The sequence below is a fragment of the Rhinoderma darwinii genome, chromosome 1 (genome assembly GCF_050947455.1).
Source record: "Rhinoderma darwinii isolate aRhiDar2 chromosome 1, aRhiDar2.hap1, whole genome shotgun sequence".
Classification (NCBI taxonomy): Eukaryota; Metazoa; Chordata; class Amphibia; order Anura; family Rhinodermatidae; genus Rhinoderma; species Rhinoderma darwinii.
The window spans coordinates 219,853,800-219,875,359 of NC_134687.1; the positions used below are offsets into that span (position 1 = coordinate 219,853,800).

At 44.7% G+C, this 21,560-nt stretch overlaps 1 long non-coding RNA gene across 1 annotated transcript in view; it reads left to right on the top strand.

Moving 5' to 3' along the window:
• Window positions 1–211: 211 nt before the first annotated feature.
• Window positions 212–21,560, top strand: part of LOC142759507 (uncharacterized) — a 138,449-nt gene continuing 117,100 nt past the window's right edge. Inside the window, exons 1-2 of the long non-coding RNA XR_012883145.1 lie at window positions 212–509; window positions 11,580–11,672. This is a non-coding gene — a long non-coding RNA (uncharacterized LOC142759507). The remainder of the gene's footprint in view (window positions 510–11,579; window positions 11,673–21,560) is intronic.

Sequence of the window (21,560 nt, forward strand, 5' to 3'; positions counted from 1 at the left end):
GGGGGAACTGGTCGAGCGCCGGTTTCCTCGGTGTACTCCTTTCCTCTCTAACTCCCAGCGTTCTTGTGCTCCGACACCGCGTTCGGTTGCTCACGTCCCCAGCTGTTTATAAGCGATGCCCGCTAAGTGCAGGGATATAAATATTGAGATGAATAATCAGGGTGAGGAGGATGTGTGTACACTGAAGGGGGATAAAAGGGGCGGTCACAGGCTGAGGCGGGACATTCTGATGAGGAGGTGACGATGACAGGAAGAGGAGGAGGAGGAATGGCCGGTCCCGCGTAGCTTTAGCTATTTTTAGTGTATGGGGTTACGTAGCCTTCTGGTCGTCTTAGGATCTGGGTAGCCCAGTGATTTACGGCAAGAAGGCAAGGCTTTTATCAAATATCAGCACGGCATATTGTGAAAGCTCTCCACGTTCTAAGAACCTCCGTGAATGTTGCCATCGTCTAAGCAGCTGCTTACTGTCTGCCGCTCACCACCTTCTGCTGTGTCCACACCTGACATAGGTATACCCTAGCTGCGGCTGTTCCCTCAACGTAAGGCCTCGTGCACACTTCCATCGGCCATTAATGACGGATCCGTAAAAAAATACGACTGCAGAGTGAAGCCATTCGTTGTTTCACGGACCAAATCAAGGAAAAGGCCGAGAATGTTCCGTGAAAAGCGGACCTGAGTAGGACCTGTCCTGTCTTTGATGGAACGGCCACACTTTTCCATTAAAACAATGGAAGTGTGCATGGCCCCATTGAAATGAGTGTCTGGGGGCTGTCGGTTAAAAAAATGGATAGCACCCTAAAGAAAAAAAAAACTGAAGTGGGCATAAGGGCTTGTTCACATCACCGTTTGATTTCCGTTCCGTCGGGTGAACCATGCAAAGTGAAACCACAGCTTCCGTTTCAGTCACCATTGTTATCAATGGTGACGGAAACATCACTAATCGTTTCCGTTCGTCACCATTCCGTCAGGTTTCCGGTTTTCCAACGGAATCAATAGCTGAGTCGACTGCGCTATTGATTCCGACGGAAACCTGCCGGAATGGTGACGAATGGAAACAATTAGCGATGTTTCCGTCACCATTGATAACAATGGTGACTGAAACGGAAGCTGTGGTTTCACTTTCCGTTGCGGGGTTCACCCGACGGAAACCTCTGACGGAACCCCGGAACGGAAAGCGAACGGTGATGTGAACAGGCCCTTATGCACGCGGCACTAGGAAGGAGCCTCTGTAGGGTACTGTACACGTGGAGATCACTTTTCTGTTGGATTCTTTCAGACTACAGAAAAACTCTGAAATTGGTGGCATAGAGCGGTACAGTTGACTCCATGTCCCTTTATGTAAGCCCTATTCTGGCTCTACAGAATGTAGCCTTAAAGAGGCTCTGTCACCAGATTTTGCAACCCCTATCTGCTATTGCAGCAGATCGGCGCTGCAATGTAGATTACAGTAACGTGTTTTCACAGCGTGATCTGACAGAAGCTGGGCGTTCTGAAGAGAAGAGGATGTTACTTCTCTTCAGAGCGCCCAGCTAGTAAAAGTATTAAAAACGCCCCGATGTACGCACATAATACACGCCCACTTGGACTTTTAAATACACCCACTTGGACTTTTGCAAGCCTCATTTGCATAACTACAAAAATGGTCATAACTTGCCCAAAAATGCTCTTTTTAAAAAAATAAAAACGTTACTGTTATCTACATTGCAACGCCTATCTGCTGCAATATCAGATAGGGGTTGCAAAATCTGGTGACAGAGCCTCTTTAAAGAGGCTCTGTCACCAGATTATAAGTGGCCTACCGTATCTCCTACATAATCTGATCGGCGCTGTAATGTAGATAACAGCAGTGGTTTTTATTTTAAAAACAATCATTTTTGACAAAGTTTAGATTTATGCTAATTAGTTTCTTAATAGACAACTGGGTGTGTTTTTACATTTTAGCAACTGGGTGTTGTGAAGAGAAGTGTATGAGGCTGACCAATCAGTGACCAATCCGTGTCATCCACTTCTCATTGTTCCAGCCCAGCTTCTTCCACTGCACAATCACACTTAGACTGGGTTCACACGAGCATGTTACGTCCGTAATGGACGGAACATATTTCAGCCGCAAGTCCCGGACTGAACACACTTTCGTGTCGGACGAGCAAGGACACATCGGCACCAGGTGACAGGCTACAGTTGATTCTGCAGCAGCATCGGCGTTTGCAGGTGAGTCGATGTGTCCTCGCTCGTCCGACACGATGCAGGTCCTGGGGCAGGAAGTGACGTCACAGCGTGATCTCTCGAGAACACGCTGTGTGTCTGTGCACTGCCAGTAGCTGGGTGGTAACGAAGAGAAGTGGATGATGCTGATTCGTCAGCATCATACACGTCTATTCACAACGCCCAGCCAGTAAAACAAGTAAAAACGCCCAGATGTACACACACAATACACGCCGACATGGACTTAACGTTAAACACGCCCAGTTGTACTTAAGAAAGGCTCATTTGCATAAATATAAAAATGCTCATAACTTGGCCAAAAATGCTCGTTTTTGAAAAAAACAAAAAAACGCTACTGTTATCTACATTGCAGCGCCGATCTGCTGCAATAGCAGATAGGGGTTGCAAAATCTGGTGACAGAGCCTCTTTAAGGTGTTTGCAGCTCATCGTAACCCCAACAATGAAATTGCCAGGGTTCCGGTGGCTGCAATGGCAACCAGAGGCCTAATACTAGCCTCTCGGTCTGCCTAGCACGGAAGCCGGTCAGGACCCGCCCGGCGGCGGAGCCTGATCTGCTTCTGTAGCCACCGGCAAAGATGGTGCCGGCTCAGGAGCTGATCAGCGGTGGTAGTCAGCTGTATGTTACAGCTGACATCCACCTGTAACGGCAGGAACTGGAGCTAGCTCCGATCCCTGCCATTAACCCCTTCGATGCAGCATTCGAAAGCGATCGCTGCATCTTAGCGGTTGCTAGCAGATCACCAGCCGTGACAGGCAATTAGGACTGGAGACTGCTGCTATGGCGACAGGAGACACAATGGCCTCCTGCTCTGCGATTATAGAAGCCGATTAGGCCCCGCCGGGAGGCGAAGCCTAATCGGCTTGCTGTCAGTGAATAACTGACAGATCTAATATATTGCACTATGTAGCTAGTGTAATGTATTAGAAAAAAAAAACATCAGACAGTTGGACCTTCAAGTCCCCTAGTGGGACTTGAAAAAAAGTGTAAAAAAAGTAAAAACAATAAAAGTTTCAAGTAATGAAATAAAACACAATGGCCCTTTTTCTCTTATCAAGTCCTTTATTATTGAAAAGAAAATAATAAACAATACGTATTTGGTATCGCCGCGACCGTAACGACCTGAGGTATCAAAATATTATATTATTTATTGCACGCGGTCAACAAAAAAAACTTTAAAATGTGTAAAAATAAACGTAAAAGCGTAAAAAACTATACCAGAGTTTCTGTTTTTTGGTTACAAATATTGGAATAAAAATTGATCAAAAAAACTATAGCTCGGTTCGCAAAAAACAAGCCCTAATATAGCTCCGTCAGACAAAAATGTAAAAAGTTATGGTTCTCACAACTTGGCGACAGAAAAAATACATTCTTTTTACAAAAGTAATTTTATTGTGCAAAAAGTTGTAAAACATAAGAAAGTCCTATTAATTAGGTATCGTACTCACCCGCAGAATAAAGTTAACATGTAATTTATAACGCATGGTGAACGCTGTATAAAAAAAACTATGCCAGAATTGCGTTTTTTTGTTTACCTGGCCTCTCAAAAAAATAGGATAAAAAGTGATCAAAAAGTTGCATGTACCTCAAAACAGTACCAATAATAGCTACAGCTCGTCCCGCAAAAAAAAACAAGCCCTCATACCACTACGTCTATGAAAAAATAAAATTAGTTAAGGCTCCAATAAGTCAGGAAATAAAAAATTGCAGTTGTGCAGCCCGAGGGGAACATTTCTTCTGTTTCAAGAGGCGATTTATCAAGGACCTAAAATTAGGGAACCAGGAAGGGGAGGGCCCAAACATATCTGCTGGAAGCGAGGGCGCCCGTATTATACCAGGACAACACTTTCCCAGCAAAATTCCCCAAACTGCAAAGGTGCGGAGTGTGGACCAAAAGGAGCATAAGAAAGGACGCCATATATCAGTGCAACACCGGCCTGTGCAGAAAGATTGTGTCACAGCGTAACACACATCTATGGATTATTTTATTCTTTACCCCATTATTATACCACCTGACTATGCCCCTGATGTACTCTGCCCAGCTGACATGTACCCCCACATTATAAATGGAAACACCAGTAATACTCAAATCTACTAGCAAGCAAAATCCGCTCCCCAAAAGCCAAATGGCGCTCCCTCCGCTCTGAACCATACAGTGTGCCCAAACAGCAGTTTCCTTCCACATATATGGCATCGTCATACCCGGGAGAACCCTTTTAGCAATTTTTGGGGTGTATGTCTCCAGTGGCATAAGCTGGGCATGACATATTTGCCACTGAAATGGCATATCTATGGAAAAATATACATTTTTAATTTGCACCATCCGCAGCGCATTCATTTATGGAAAAGACCTGTGGGGTGAAAATGCTCACTACACACCTTAATAAATGCCTTGAGGGGTGTAGTTTCCAAATGGGGTCACTTCTCAGGGGTTTCTTTTTATTATTTCACATCTTAGCCTCTGTAATTGTGAACCAATACTTTGTAAATCGCCAAATTAGGCCTCAATTTTACATGGTACTCTTTCACTCCTGAGCCTGGTCGAATGTCCAAGCAAAAGATTAGGGTCACATGTAGGGTGTTTCTAAAACCGGGAAATAACGCATAATATTTAGAGAGCTTGTCTTGTTATGGAGGCACAAGCTGGGCACCACATATTGGCATATCTATAAAAAAAAAATCAAATTTTTACTCTGCAACATAGGGATGCACGGTGCATCGAAACTTCGATACTGTTTCGATACTGTGCATCCCTAAACGGTTCGATACCGCTATTTCCTGTATTTCGATACTGAGCTGCGCAGCCGCACAGCTCAGTATAGTAATACATGAATGTATGGGAGCGCGGCTGTGTAATTCAGCCACAGCCCCGCTCCTGAGTCCTGACATGTGCGCGGGGTCAGGATGATGCGATGCGGCCGGCGCTGCACTAATGAGCGGCGGCACTGAAGACAGAACATGGCGGGCGCACTGCAAAACACCCCCATGTTCTGTCTCCAGTGCCTGAATTGCCGCTCATTAGTGCAGAGCCGGCCGCACCTCCTCATGCTGACCGCGCGCGCACTTCCTGTCAGGAGCGGGGCAATGGCTGTATTACACAGCCGCAGCCCCGCTCTAAAACGACGGAGATCAGAGAAACCTCTCATCTCCGCCGCTATTCCCCTGAATGCTGCGATCACAGCTGACTGCAGCATTCAGGAGAAAATGAGGAGGGGGGATGCCCCTGGATCGCGTCACAGGGAATTCCTGTGACGCGATCGAGGGCCATACCATATATGGGCAGACAGCCCAGGGTCTATTGACGGACCCCAGGGCCGTCTTACCATATTTCATGTTGTTAGGACCATACCCAAGTATCTCCTAACAACTGCCTGTTTACTATCAGTACACAGGCTAATGTACTGGCACATATCTGATATATGTCAGTACAATAAAGTTTAAAAATAAAGTAAAAACAAAGTATTGTTAAATTTTTAAAAAAATACACATTCACCTTTTTTACAATAAACATTAAAATAAGTCTCATTACATAAAATATTCACACATTCAGTAATGGCGCGCACAACAATTTTTTTGCATCCTTTATGATGTGTACGCTGTAAAAAAATGAAATAAACACTGCCTTCATTCACTTATTAATGTGAGGCGCGAGGTGCGATGAATTTAACCTCCATGTTCCTCACATTAATAGTAATTAACCCCATCATGTACCTTACATATTAATCCATTATGACTGAGAAACATGATGGGATTAATTACTAGTAATGTGAGGCACATTCAAAATTCATCACACGTCGCGCCTCACATCAGAAAACAGAAGATTTTTTGTTTTTATTACTGTTGGCAAAGTATCGAAATTGGTATCGAAATCGCAATACTAAACGAAGTATCGGTATCGAAGTCCAAATTCTGGTATCGTGACATCCCTACTGCAACATCGAGTGCACACTAATTTCTACAAAACACCTGCAGGGTTAACATGCTTACTACACCACTAGGTGAGTGCATTGAGGGATGTAGTTTCCAAAATGTGGTCACTTCTGGGTGGTTTCGACTATTTTGGTCCCACAGGCGCCCAGAAACCAATCCAGCAAAATCTGCATTCCAAATGGCGCTCCGTCCCTTCTGAGCCCTGCCGTGTGCCCAAACAGCAGTTTATGACCACATATGGGGTATTGCCGTACTCAGGAATAATTTATTTACAAATGTTGGGTTCTTTTTTTCCTTTATTTGTTGAAAAAAATTAAAAATTTTGAGCCAAAGCTACGTCTTACTGAAGAAAAAGTATTGTTTTTATTTTCATTGCCCAATTCTAATAAATTCTATGAAACACCTGTGGGGTCACAATGCTTACTACACCCCTAGATAAATGCCTCAAGGGATGTCGTTTCCTAAATGGAGTCACTTTTTGGGCGTTTTCATTGTTTTGTCCCCTCAGGGGCTTTGCAAATGCGACATGGCCTCCGCAAACCATTCCTGCTAAATGTGATCTCCAAAAGCCAAATAGCGCTCTTTGCGTTTTAAGCCCTGCCGTGTGTCCAAACAGCTGTTTATTACCACTTGTGGGGTATTGTTTTACTCTGGAGAAACTCCTTTACAAATTTTGCGGTGCTTTTTCACCTTTATGGCTTATTCAGATGAACGTAAAATACGTCCGTGCAACGCACGAGATTTTCACGCGCCTCGCACGGACCTATGTTAGTCTATGGGGCCGTGCAGACAGTCAGTGATTTTTGCGCAACGTGAGTCCGCTGCGTAAAACTCACTACATGTCCGTTCCTTCTGCGTATTTCGCGCATCACGCACCCATTGAAGTCAATGTGTGCGTGAAAAGCAAAACACCTGTGGGGTCAAAATGCTCACTATACGCCTAGATAATTTCCTCAATGGGTGTAGTTTCCAAAATGGGGTCACTTGTGGGGGGTTTCCGCTGTTTTGTCCCCTCAGGGGCTTTGCAAATGTGACATGGCCTCCGCAAACCATTCATGCTAAATTTGAGCTCCAAAAGCCAAATAGCGCTCTTTCACTTCTAAGTCCTGCGGTGTGTCCAAACAGCCGTCTATGACGACATGTGGGGTATTGTTTTACTCGGGAGAAATTGCTTTACATATTTTGCAGTGCTTTTTCTCCTTTAGTCCATGTGGAAATGAGAAAAAAAAATCACTAAACCTACATTTTCTTTGAAAAAATGTAGATATTAATTTTCATGGCCTACTTCCAATAATTTCTGTAAAAAACCTGTGGGGTCAAAATGCTCACTATACCCCTAGATCATTTCCTTGAGGTGTGTAGTTTCCCAAATGGGGTCACTTTTGGGGGATTTCCACTGTTTTGGCACAGCAAGAGCGAGATCGGGGGGTACCGTTGGTTGGCATGACAGCCTGGGGGCCTGATGAAGTCCCCCAGGTCCACCATCTTTGTACTCCTATGAAGCCCTGCCTCCTAGACTGTCAGAATCACGATATACTGCAATACATTAGTATTGCAGTATATCGTGCAAGCGATCTAACGATCGCTGGTTAAAGTCCCCTAGGGACAAGTAAAAAAACAGTAACAAAAATGTTAACAAATAAAAAAATAAATTAAAAGCTCCAAAAAATTTTTTTCCCCATTTTCCCTCAAGCACAATGTAGAAAAAATAAAAAGCTAACATAATTGGTATTGACGCGTCCGTAAAAGTCTGAACTATTACAATATATCATTATTTAGTCCGCACGGTGAATGCCATAACAAATTAAAACCCTCAGAATTTCAGTTTTTTGGTCCATTCACCTCCCACAAAAAATGAAATAAAAAGTGATCAAAAAGTCTCACGTACCCCAAAATGGTAGCAGTATAAACTACAGCTAGCCCTGCAAAAAATACGCCCTAAATCAACTGAAAACTAAAAAAGTTATGACTCAGAATGTGGCGACAACTCAAATTTTATTTTTAACAATTAGTTTTTTCCTTGTAAAAGTAGTCATAAAGAAAACTATATAAATTTGGTATCGCTGTAATCGTATTGACCCGCAGAATAAAGTTAACATGGTTTTTAGCGTACGGTGAATGCTGTAAAAACAAAACCACCCAAAAGGTTGAGGAATCTCTATTTTTTTTCCTATTCCACCCCACATATATTTTTTTCTTGTTTCCCACTACATTATATGGTACAAAAAACATCCATGGGTAATTTTACAATTTTTTTACCCCATTATTATACTACCTTATTATGCCCTGATGTACACTACCGTTCAAAAGTTTAGGGTCACTTAGAGATTTCCTTATTTTTGAAAGAAAAGCACAGTTTTTTTCAATGAAGATAACATTAAATTAATCAGAAATACACTCTATACATTGTTAATGTGCTAAATGATTATTCTAGCTGCAAACGTCTGGTTTTTAATGCAATATCTTCATAGGTGTATAGAGGCCCATTTCCAGCAACCATCACTCCAGTGTTCTAATGGTACATTAAGTTTGCTAACTGTGTTAGAAGGCTAATGGATGATTAGAAAACACTTGAAAACCCTTGTGCAATTATGTTAGCACCGCTGTAAACAGTTTTGCTGTTTAGAGGAGCTATAAAACTGACCTTCCTTTGAGCTAGTTGAGAATCTGGAGCATTACATTTGTGGGTTCGATTAAACTCTCAAAATGGCTAGAAAAAGAGCTTTCATGTGAAACTCGACAGTCTATTCTTGTTCTTAGAAATGAAGGCTATTCCATGCGAGAAATTGCCAAGAAACTGAAGATTTCCTACAACGGTGTGTACTACTCCCTTCAGAGGACAGCACACACAGGCTCTAACCAGAGTAGAAAGAGAAGTGGGAGGCCTCACTGCAGAACTGAGCAACAAGACAAGTACATTAGAGTCTCTAGTTTGAGAAATAGACGCCTCACAGGTCCTCAACTGGCAGCTTCATTAAATAGTACCCGCAAAATGCCAGTGTCAACGTCTACAGTGAAGAGGCGACTCCGGGATGCTGGCCTTCAGCGCAGAGTGGCAAAGAAAAAGCCATATCTGAGACTGGCTAATAAAAGGAAAAGATTAATATGGGCAAAAGCACACAGACATTGGACAGAGGAAGATTGGAAAAAAGTGTTATGGACAGACGAATCGAAGTTTGAGGTGTTTGGATCACACAGAAGAATATTTGTGAGACGCAGAACAACTGAAAAGATGCTGGAAGAGTGCCTGACGCCATCTGTCAAGCATGGTGGAGGTAATGTGATGGTCTGGGGTTGCTTTGGTGCTGGTAAAGTGGGAGATTTGTAAAAGGGATTTTGAATAAGGAAGGCTATCACTCCATTTTGCAATGCCATGCCATACGCTGTGGACAGCGCTTGATTGGAGCCAATTTCATCCTACAACAGGACAATGACCCAAAGCACACCTCCAAATTATGCAAGAACTATTTAGGGAAGAAGCAGGCAGCTGGTATTCTATCTGTAATGGAGTAGCCAGCGCAGTCACCAGATCTCAACCCCATAGAGCTGTTGTGGGAGCAGCTTGACCGTATGGTACGCAAGAAGTGCCCATCAAGCCAATCCAACTTGTGGGAGGGGCTTCTGGAAGCATGGGGTGAAATTTCTCCCGATTACCTCAGCAAATTAACAGCTAGAATGTAATGCCGGTGTAGGGAGACAGACAGGCGAGCCCTAATCTACCCGCCACTCAGTCCCTGCCTACTTGCAACGGCCCGTCCTAGGCGACGGCGTACAACTGGGCGACGGTCCCTACGCTCAACAAGTGCACGACAGACAAGGGTACACAGAAGCTAGGGAAATGGGGCAGTTGCCCACGGCAGCACCGTGAGCAACGAGAGTAGTGAACGAGCCGAGTTAAACCAGGAGTGTACGAGGTACCAAACGCAGAGCAGGAGAGTAGTCAGTAAGCCAGGGTCAAAATGAAGCAGAGCACAAATAGTTCAAGCAGCAGAGCCAGGAAACAGGCAGAATCACAGGCACTGGAGGAGCAGGCAGGTATAAATAGACAGAGGGCGGGAGCTAGCTCCGTCTGGCCAGGCTGTGATAGGCTCTCCCACTCCTAAGCCTCCCAGCCTGACTGGTAGAAGATGGAGTCACTCTCTCAGACTTAGGAGCAGGTGCAGACTGATTACCCACGGGCGTCGACACAGAAGCTGTGTCTGGCAGATCCTTTACATAGAATGCCAAAGGTCTGCAATGCTGTAATTTCTGCAAATGGAGCATTCTTTGACGAAAGCAAAGCTTGAAGGAGAAAATTATTATTTCAAATAAAAATCATTATTTCTAACCTTGTCAATGTCTTGACTATATTTTCTAGTCATTTTGCAACTCATTTGATAAATATAAGTGTGAGTTTTCATGGAAAACACAAAATTGTCTGGGTGACCCCAAACTTTTGAACGGTAGTGTACTTTGTCCAGCTTACATATGCCCCCACATTATAAACTGAAACACCAGTAAAACTCCAATCAAAATTAATACCAAAAAATCTGCGCTCCAAAAGGTAAATGGCGCTCCCTCCCTTCTGATCCCTACAGTGTGCCCAAACAGCAGTTCACTTCCACATATAAGGCATCGCCATACCCGGGCGAACCCTCTTTTAACAACTTTTGGGGTGTGTGCGTACACTGGCACAAGCTGGGCACAACATATTTGTCACGGCATATCTGTGGAAAAATTGCAAATTTTACTTTGCACCATCCGCAGCGTGTTCATTTATGGAAAACACCTGTAGGGTCAAAATGCTCACTTACACCCCTTGCAAAAAAGTTCCTTGAGAGATAGTTTCCAAAATGGGGTCTCGTATTGGAGAATTCTTTTACTACTCAAAGCCTCTGCAATTGTGAACCAATGCTTGGTACTCTTTCACTCCTGAGGCCTGTCGTATGTCTAGGCAAAAGATTAGGGACACTTGTAGGGTATTTCTAAAACCGGGAAACAGCATAATATTTAGAGAACTGTCTTTTCATGGTGACACAAGCTGGGCACCACATATTGGACATTGAATTCGCAAATCTGTGGAACAAGTGTCATTTTTACTTAGAAAAAAGGAGAGGAAACCTCCAGCTCACCTGATACGTAACTTTGTATCATTGACAGCGCACGGGTCCTCGTGTCGGCACACGATGGGTAAACAGCAAAGAGCAAGAAGAGTTGGGTCCAGCGCTAGTGTAGATAAAATGGAAACTGTTTCCAAGTTTTATTTGGTCATTTAAAAAGGATCAATAGGCTGAGATCCTAATGTGCAAAGAGGGATATCGATCCAAAGGGGAGCCTACGCGTTTCAGACGCCTCATGCGTCCTTAGTCATGGCTGTTGTTAGTTGAACTGAGAGGCCCTATTGGTTTATATGTCCTGTAAGACACCTGTGCTTTGATTGCGTTCCAGGTCACGTGGAGCCTCTGGAGCGCAAACAGGAAGTGGTGGAGTTTGCATCGGCTGTGTTATGCTGCGAATGTACGACGTGTCCCGCCGTGATTAGTAAGTATGGATAAAAAACAACAAAGAGGTGTGATCTCTTAGATTGCTTTTTCCTAGAAGAAGTTGTATTTGTACTATATTTATTTCTAGTGAGCCATTCTGCAGTTACAACAGGTGTCTTAGTACGTATCTAATTATAATTCATATTGTGCTATTTTGGGCAATCAGTAATGCGTTTTGGATTGGAGTCTGATATGGGAAAAGAGTGTGGGGAAGGAAGAAAAGGAATGGCTAAAAATATATATATATATGTTTTTTACATGTCAAAAAGCATATGTTATGCATGTAAATAGTGGGTTAAAAATAGTGAAAAGACTTGGAGAAGCAGATTCTGTGAAGAATCCTATAAATGGTATTGTCTATGTATATCATGTAGATTATGCACTTTCTGTTTCAAAGAGCGAATATATAGTATGTCATTATTGCTCAGGTGTTGTAATGGCCGGAAGGAGGTGAAGGGAAAGTGAGCCCTAATCTACCCACCGCCCTGTCCCTGCCTACTTGCAACGACCCGCCCTAGGCGACGAGGTACAACTGGGCGGCGGTCCCTACGCTGTCTAAGTGCACAGGAAAACAAACAGGGAACATGCAAGGGAAGGGGCAGTAGCCACGGAACGCCACGAGGAAACGGAGCGGCGAACGGACAGTCAGGACCAGGACGAAGTGAGTATACCCAAGCGGGCAAGGAGACAGAAGCAAGCCGGGGGCAAAGCAAAGCAGGTCAAGCAGAACTGCAGCAAGGCAGAAGCACGGCAGAAGCAGGCTGGAGCAAGCAGCAGAGGGGCTAGGAATCCAAAAGAATTACAAGCACTGAGGGAGAGAACAGGGCAGGTAATAAAGGACAGGGGGCGGAGCTAACTCCGACAGACCAGGCCGCGATAGGCTCTCCCACTCCTGAGCCTGCCACCCTGGTTGGTGGGAGATGGTGTCAGTCGAACAGGTCTGGCCTCAGGTGTGGATTGATTAATCCCAGGAGTATACCTAGATGAAGTACCTGGCAGATCCCTAACAGTACTCCCCCTTTTATGAGGGGCCACCGGACCCTTACTAAGGGGACCCGGTTTAGTGGGGAAGAGAAGGTGGAACCTCCTGATCAATACCCCAGCGTGAACATCACGGGCAGGTACCCAAGTCCTCTCCTCCGGCCCGTATCCTCTCCAATGGACCAGGTACTGGAGGGAGCCCTGGACCATCCTACTGTCCATAATCTTGGCCACCTCGAATTCCACCCCCTCAGGGGTGAGAACGGGAACAGGAGGTATCCTCGAGGGGGACCAGGACGGGGAGCAGCGTTTAAGGAGGGAGGCATGGAAGACGTCATGTATGCGAAATGATGGGGGGAGCTCCAGACGGAAGGATACAGGGTTGAGGACTTCAATGATCTTATAAGGTCCAATAAATCGGGGAGCAAACTTCCTGGACGGGACCTTAAGGCGCAAGTTCCTGGACGACAACCAGACCAAATCCCCGACGACAAACCGGGGGTTAGCAGAACGTCTACTATCCGCCTGAATCTTTTGTGCGCTCTGGGACGCCTCTAGGTTCTTCTGAACCTGGGCCCAGACAGTGCACAGTTCCCGATGAACATCCTCTACCTCAGGATTATTGGAACAACCAGGGGAGACGGAGGAGAATCTTGGGTTAAACCCGAAATTACAGAAAAACGGGGAGACCCCTGACGAGTTACTGACCCGGTTATTCAAGGAAAATTCAGCAAGGGGAAGGAATGAGACCCAATCGAATTGACAGTCAGAGATGAAACATCTTAAATATTGTTCCAGGGATTGGTTGGTCCTTTCCGTTTGGCCATTAGTTTCGGGATGGAAGGCGGAGGAGAAGGACAGATCAATCTCCAACTTTTTACAAAAAGCTCTCCAAAATAAGGAAACAAATTGTACCCCTCTGTCAGAAACGATATTGACTGGGGCCCCATGGAGACGCAGGATGTGTTTCACAAACAAAGAAGCTAACGTCTTGGCGTTAGGTAGCTTCTTAAGGGGCACAAAGTGGCACATCTTACTGAAGCGGTCGACTACCACCCACACCACCGACTTGCCCTGAGATGGAGGCAAATCGGTGATAAAATCCATGGAGATATGGGTCCAAGGTCTCTGGGGAATGGGCAAGGAACGTAGTAGGCCCGCAGGTCGGGACCTAGGGGTTTTGGACCTAGCGCAAACCTCACAAGCGGCGACGTAAGCCCTAACGTCTTTAGGCAACCCAGGCCACCAATAGTTTCTGGTAATGAGGTGTTTGGTGCCCAAGATGCCAGGATGACCAGATAGAGCGGAGTCATGGTTTTCCCTGAGTACCCTCAGCCGGTATTGCAGGGGAACAAACAGTTTGTCCCCAGGGACGTTCCCGGGAGCTGCACCCTGATCAGCCGCGATATCAGAAGCTAAATCAGAATCCGTGGCAGAGACGATTATACCAGGGGGTAAAATACAAGCAGGATCCTTCTCGGAAGGAGGATTGGCCATGAAACTACGTGACAGAGCATCAGCCTTAATATTCTTGGACCCAGCCCTATAGGTAACCAAGAAATTAAATCTGGTAAAGAATAGTGCCCACCGAGCTTGTCTAGGATTAAGCCTCCGGGCCGATTCTAGGAAAACCAGATTCTTGTGATCCGTAAGGACCGTTACCTGGAGTCTGGCCCCCTCCAGGAAGTGCCGCCACTCCTCAAAAGCCCATTTAATGGCTAGAAGTTCGCGGTTGCCAATATCATAGTTACTCTCCGTGGGCGAAAACTTCCTAGAGAAGTAAGCACAGGGGCGGAGATGGGTGAGGGAGCTGGTACCCTGGGACAAGACGGCCCCCACTCCCACCTCGGAAGCGTCAACCTCCACAATAAATGGCTCCTCTTGGTTGGGCCGAGATAAAGCACTTCTTGAGGGTCTCAAAGGCCTGGACGGCCTCAGGGGGCCAATGGAGGACATCAGCACCCTTGCGGGTAAGGTCCGTAAGAGGCTTAGCGACGACCGAGAAGTTAGCAATAAATCTCCTGTAATAGTTGGCGAACCCTAAAAAACACTGTAACGCCTTGAGGGAGGCAGGTTGGACCCATTCCGCCACAGCCTGAACCTTGGCAGGGTCCATGCGGAATTCATGAGGAGTGAGGATTTGCCCTAAAAATGGTATCTCCTGTACCCCAAAGACACATTTTTCAGTCTTAGCAAACAGATTATTCTCCCGAAGGACCTGGAGCACCTTCCTGACATGCTCCACGTGGGAGGACCAGTCCTTGGAAAACACCAGTATGTCATCAAGGTACACAACAAGAAAATTACCCAGGTACTCTCTCAGGATTTCATTAATAAAATTCTGGAAGACAGCAGGGGCATTACACAACCCAAAGGGCATGACCAGGTATTCGAAATGACCCTCGGGTGTGTTGAACGCAGTTTTCCACTCATCCCCCTCTTTTACATAGTTACATAGTTACATAGTTAGTACGGCTGAAAAAAGACACATGTCCATCAAGTTCAACCAAGGGAAGGGAAAAGGGAAGGAAAAATTTCTACACATAGGAGCTAATATTTTTTTGTTCTAGGAAATTATCTAACCCTTTTTTAAAGCCATCTACTGTCCCTGCTGTGACCAGCTCCTGCGGTAGGCTATTCCATAAATTCACAGTTCTCACGGTAAAGAAGCCTTGTCGCCTCTGCAGCTTGAACCTTTTTTTCTCCAGACGGAGGGAGTGCCCCCTTGTTTTTTGAGGGGGTTTTACAAGGAACAGGATTTCACCATATTTTTTGTATGTGCCATTAATATATTTATATAAGTTAATCATGTCCCCCCTTAGTCTTCTTTTTTCAAGGCTAAATAGGTTTAATTCTTTCAATCTTTCCTCATAACTTAAATTCTCCATGCCCCTTATTAGCTTCGTTGCTCTTCTTTGTATTTTTTCCAACTCCAGGGCATCCTTTCTATGAACTGGAGCCCAGAACTGAACTGCATATTCTAGATGAGGCCTCACTAATGCTTTGTAAAGTGGCAATATTACATCTCTGTCCCGCGAGTCCATGCCTCTTTTAATACACGACAATATCTTGCTGGCCTTTGAAGCAGCTGATTGACACTGCATGCTGTTATTGAGTTTATGATTTACAAGTACACCCAGATCCTTCTCAACAAGTGAATCCGCCAGTGTAGCGCCCCCTAGGACATATGATGCATGCAGGTTGTTGGTACCAAGATGCATAACTTTACATTTATCTACATTAAACTTCATTTGCCAAGTGGACGCCCAAACACTTAGTTTGTTTAAATCTGCCTGTAATTCATGAACATCTTCCATAGTCTGAACTATATTACATATAGTTTGATGCGGATAAGGTTATATGCCCCCCGTAGATCGAACTTAGAAAACCATTGGGCTCCCTGAACCTGATTAAAAAGATCCGGAATCAAAGGAAGTGGGTACTGGTTCCTTACGGTGACCTTATTCAGGTTACGATAATCAATGCACGGCCTAAGACCACCATCCTTCTTCCCCACGAAGAAGAAGCCAGCACCTACAGGAGAAGTCGAGGGGCGAATGAAACCCTTGGCCAGGCATTCTTGGATATACACCCTCATGGCTTCACGTTCAGGACATGAAAGATTAAATATCCTACCCTTAGGAAGCTTGGCACCAGGCACCAAATCGATAGCGCAATCGTAATCTCTATGGGGGGGCAACACCTCGGAGGCCTCCTTAGAAAACACATCGGCGAAGTCCTGAACAAACTCAGGAAGCGTGTTTACCTCCTCCCGGGGAGAAATAGAGTTAACAGAAAGACATGACATAAGACATTCATTACCCCATTTGGTGAGATCCCCAGTATTCCAATCAAACGTGGGATTATGCAACTGCAACCAGGGAAGGCCTAAAACCAGATCAGACGATAATCCCTGCATTACCAGTACAGAGCACTGCTCCAAATGCATGGAGCCAACAAGGAGTTCAAAAACAGGAGTATGCTGAGTAAAATAACCATTAGCAAGGGGAGTTGAGTCGATTCCTACTACAGGGATAGGATAAGGTAAATCAATACAAGGCATCTTTAGAGACATAGCAAATTCCGCAGACATGATATTAGCAGATGACCCTGAATCCACGAAAGCACTGCCCGTGGCAGCCCGGCCAGCAAACGAGACCTGAAAGGGAAGCAAAATTTTATTGCGTTTCACATTAACGGGAAATACCTGTGCGCCCAAGTGACCTCCCCGATGATCACTTAGGCGCGGAAGTTTTCCGGCTTCTTATTCTTGCGCCTGGGACAGGTGTTCAGTAGATGCTTGTCGTCCCCACAGTAGAAGCAGAGACCATTCATTCTGCGAAACTCCCTACGTTGTCGAGGGGACATGGAGGCCCCGAGTTGCATAGGTACCTCCGAGTCCTCCGTGGAGGGGCGAGGAGACGGGACCTCGGGGGGGGTCGCAGAAAAGTCAGAGGGGAGCACACTGAAGCGTTCTAGCTGACGTTCCCTGAGACGTCGGTCAAGTCGTACTGCTAGGGCCATAACCTGGTCAAGGGAGTCAGACGAGGGGTAGCTAACCAGCAGATCCTTCAGGGCGTCAGATAATCCTAACCTAAACTGGCACCTTAGGGCCGGATCGTTCCACTGAGAAGCTACGCACCACTTCCTAAAATCAGAACAGTATTCCTCAACCGGTCTCCTACCCTGACGTAAGGTCACCAGCTGACTCTCGGCTAAGGCAGTCCTGTCAGTCTCGTCGTAAATGAGTCCGAGGGCAGAGAAAAAACGATCAACAGAGGAAAGTTCAGGGGCGTCAGGAGCCAAGGAGAAGGCCCACTCTTGGGGCCCTTCCTGGAGTCGGGATATGATGATACCCACCCGCTGGTTCTCGGAACCTGAGGAGTGGGGCTTTAGGCGGAAATACAGTCTGCAACTCTCCCGGAAGGAGAGAAACGTCTTACGGTCCCCTGAGAACCGGTCAGGTAACTTGAGGTCGGGTTCTAGAGGTGAGGTGAGGGGTACTACTAAAGCAGCGTCACCCTGATTGACCCTTTGAGCCAGGGCCTGGACCTGTAGGGAGAGGCCCTGCATCTGCTGGGCCAGGGTCTCAAGGGGGTCCATGATAGCGTCAGCGTAGGAGAAATGGTAGACTAGGTAAGGGCTTGTAATTATGTAATGGCCGGAAGGAGGTGAAGGGAAAGTGAGCCCTAATCTACCCACCGCCCTGTCCCTGCCTACTTGCAACGACCCGCCCTAGGCGACGAGGTACAACTGGACGGCGGTCCCTACGCTGTCTAAGTGCACAAGAAAACAAACAGGGAACATGCAAGGGAAGGGGCAGTAGCCACGGAACGCCACGAGGAAACGGACAGTCAGGACCAGGACGAAGTGAGTATACCCAAGCGGGCAAGGAGACAGAAGCAAGCCGGGGGCAAAGCAAAGCAGGTCAAGCAGAACTGCAGCAAGGCAGAAGCACGGCAGAAGCAGGCTGGAGCAAGCAGCAGAGGGGCTAGGAATCCAAAAGAATTACAAGCACTGAGGGAGAGAACAGGGCAGGTAATAAAGGACAGGGGGCGGAGCTAACTCCGACAGACCAGGCCACGATAGGCTCTCCCACTCCTGAGCCTGCCACCCTGGTTGGTGGGAGATGGTGTCAGTCGAACAGGTCTGGCCTCAGGTGTGGTTTGATTAATCCCAGGAGTATACCTAGATGAAGTACCTGGCAGATCCCTAACAGGTGTGGCAATTTTTTTATTTTTTATTTATTTAGTACTGGAACATTAGTTCCTTTTTCAAATTGAGACCATCAGGGACTCGTGTTTTGAGTCTGTAGATCCAGTAAGCTTCCCTTAAATGGGTCTTATGTTTTAGATCGCCCCCTCTTTTAGAAAGATTAATTTTTTCTATTGCGTAGCATTGTAAAGTTTTAGTTGCTCTATTGTGGTGGTAAATGAAGTGTTTTGCCGCATTTGAAATATTACTGATGTTCGGGTTTCTCACATAGCTAAGATGTTCTAAAATTCTGGTCTTAAATTTTCGATTGGTACATCCTACATATTTTAGGTGACACTCTGTACATTCAATCATGTATATGACAGATTCAGTGTTACAATTTATGTAGTTATGTATTGAAAATGTGTCCGAGTCAGTTGAATTGGAAAAAGTTTTTGTGGGGCGGGTATAGGAGCATACTTTACAGGGGTGTTGTCCACATTTATAAAAACCTTTACTTTCTAACCATGTTGTTTTAATTTCATTTGAAGTGAAGAAAGATGGGGAGAGGAGACTACCAAGTGAGGGTGCTTTTCTGGCTACTACTCTACATCCTCCCTTGAGAATGGATCGTAGACCATCATCTTCCATCAGGATGGGTAAGTATCTATTCACCATTTGTTTGATTTCTGAAAATTGGTTACTCTGTTGAAGAACTAACGTGGGTTGGTTAGGGTCAGATTGATTGGTCTTATTTGATTGTTCAAGTAAATGAGCTCTGGATATCTTGGCAGTAATGTCATTTGCTCTATTAAGTGACCAATTCGGATAACCTCTGTTCTGAAGCCTCGTTTTAATTTGTTTTTGCTCTATGGTGTATTGGTTATGTGAGCTGCAGTTTCTTTTAGCTCGGTACATTTCCCCGACGGGGACCGACATAATTGTTTTTTTTTAATGGTTGCTTTTGGCATGTAGTATGGTGTTTGCAGATGTGGGTTTACGATGTGTTTGTGTTATTATGGCTGTCCCATCAACTCCTTTCAGTTCTAAATCCAAGAATATAATTTTTGATTTATCAAAGCTGTATGTAAATTTAAGATTATATGGATTTTGATTTAGGAATTCTGAAAAGGTGGGGATGGCGTTGGTGTCCCCGTTCCATATAAATAGAAGGTCGTCAATGTATCTTCCGTACCATTCTATATGGTCACAAAACGGATTGTTGGTGGAGAAGATGTAAAATTCCTCCCACCATGCCATGACTAGATTTGCTATTGAGGGAGAAAATTTTGCTCCCATCGAGACGCCTTTTAACTGTAGGTAGTATTTTCCATCGAACTGAAAATGATTATGTGTCATTAGGAACATGAGCACATCTAGAATGTAAATTTGGAAATTTTTGTTATAGGTGCTATGGGTAGACAAGTGGTATTTTAAGGCAGCGTATGCAACTTGATGTGGGATGTATGTATATAGGGAGACCACATCAAATGTCAACCAAATATAGTTATTATTCCAAAATTTGTTATGTAGGGAGTTTAGGACGTCTCTTGTGTCTTTCAGGAAGCCTGGTGTTTGTTGGGCTAGAGGTTGCAACAAGGTGTCGAGCCACTCTGATAATCTTTCCAATATAGAGCCAATTCCTGAGACTATTGGTCGCATTGGTGGGGGATTGATATTTTTGTGTATTTTTGGGAGAGCGTGTATGATGGGCATGATTAGTTGTTCGATGTACATATATTCCAGCTGTTTTTGGTTGATAAAACCTCCACTTAGACCTTCATTTAGTAGTCTTTTCATTATGATTTGTATTTTTTCAGTGGGGTTTTTATCAAGTTTTTGGTAAGTATTTTCATCTGACAACATGTCTAATATTGAGTTTTTATAGTCCTGTTTATTCATCACTGCAATGCCTCCTCCCTTGTCTGACATTTTGATGATCAGTTCTTTATTGTCTTTCAATGATTTAACTGCTTTTTTAAGACGAGTGGGAATATTGGACTCATATTTGTTGTTATTATTCTTGAGTCCATCGGCTAGATCTTGAAGTTCCTTCTCAATCACATTTTGGAACTGGTCCATAGATTCTGTTTGCGATTTTATGGGGTAAAATTTTGGATTAGAAGTGCCAAAATTGGTGGCGGTACTGACTGTTTGGTCTGGACTTTCTGTGCAGAGACTTTCCAGACACATTATTGTTTTGAGTTCTTGAAAGGAAAGTTTAGTTTGAATTTGGTGTTTATCTTTGTATGATCTTTCCGAGGATTCAGTTATGGTAGGAGATAACTCCATTGTGTTGATGTCTTCTGGAGTTGGTGTTTCAGATGTGAGAAAATGCTTCTTGACAGTCAGGTTACGTATGAATTTATTGATATCCAATAAGGTGTTGAAGAGATCGAAGTTGTTGCTTGGGGCAAAATTGAGGCCTAATGACAGTGCTTCAATTTGTGCTGCCGTAAGTGAGGTAGATGACAAGTTGACGACATTCAGGTTTAATGATGTTGGAACTTCCGGGATCGGAGGCGACGGCTTTGGTCCTGACCTAATTGGTTTGTGTTTCCTGCCGCCCCTCCTTCCTCGTTTTTTGACATGTGTGTAATATTTTCTTGTCTATAGTTGGATTTAGGCCGTATTCTTATGTTTTCTTCCTCTGAGTATCCATCTAATAAGTCTGGTTCTGTCGAACTGAAGCTAACTCTGTTGGATATATCTCTGTATTTTTTGTGTTGATTACGATTTTTGAGAATAGGTTTGGGTCTAGTGCGATTCCTGTCTCTTTTATTCCAGTCGTAGATTTCATTACTTGTGTAGTCACGTGTGTCCCGTTGGAATTTAGTTTTCTTAGTTTCGGCTATGGAGCGGTCTAGTTTGTCAATGAAATGTGACGTGCGGGTGTCAAGCTGTTTATTTATATGGAACGGGGATACCAACGCCATCCCCACCTTTGCAGAATTCCTAAATCAAAATCCATATAATCTTACATTTACATACAGCTTTGATAAATCAAAAATTATATTCTTGGATTTAGAACTGAAAGGAGTTGATGGGACAGCCATAATAACACAAACACATCGTAAACCCACATCTGCAAACACCGTACTACATGCCAAAAGCAACCATTCAAAAAAAACAATTATGTCGGTCCCCGTCGGGGAAATGTACCGAGCTAAAAGAAACTGCAGCTCACATAACCAATACACCATAGAGCAAA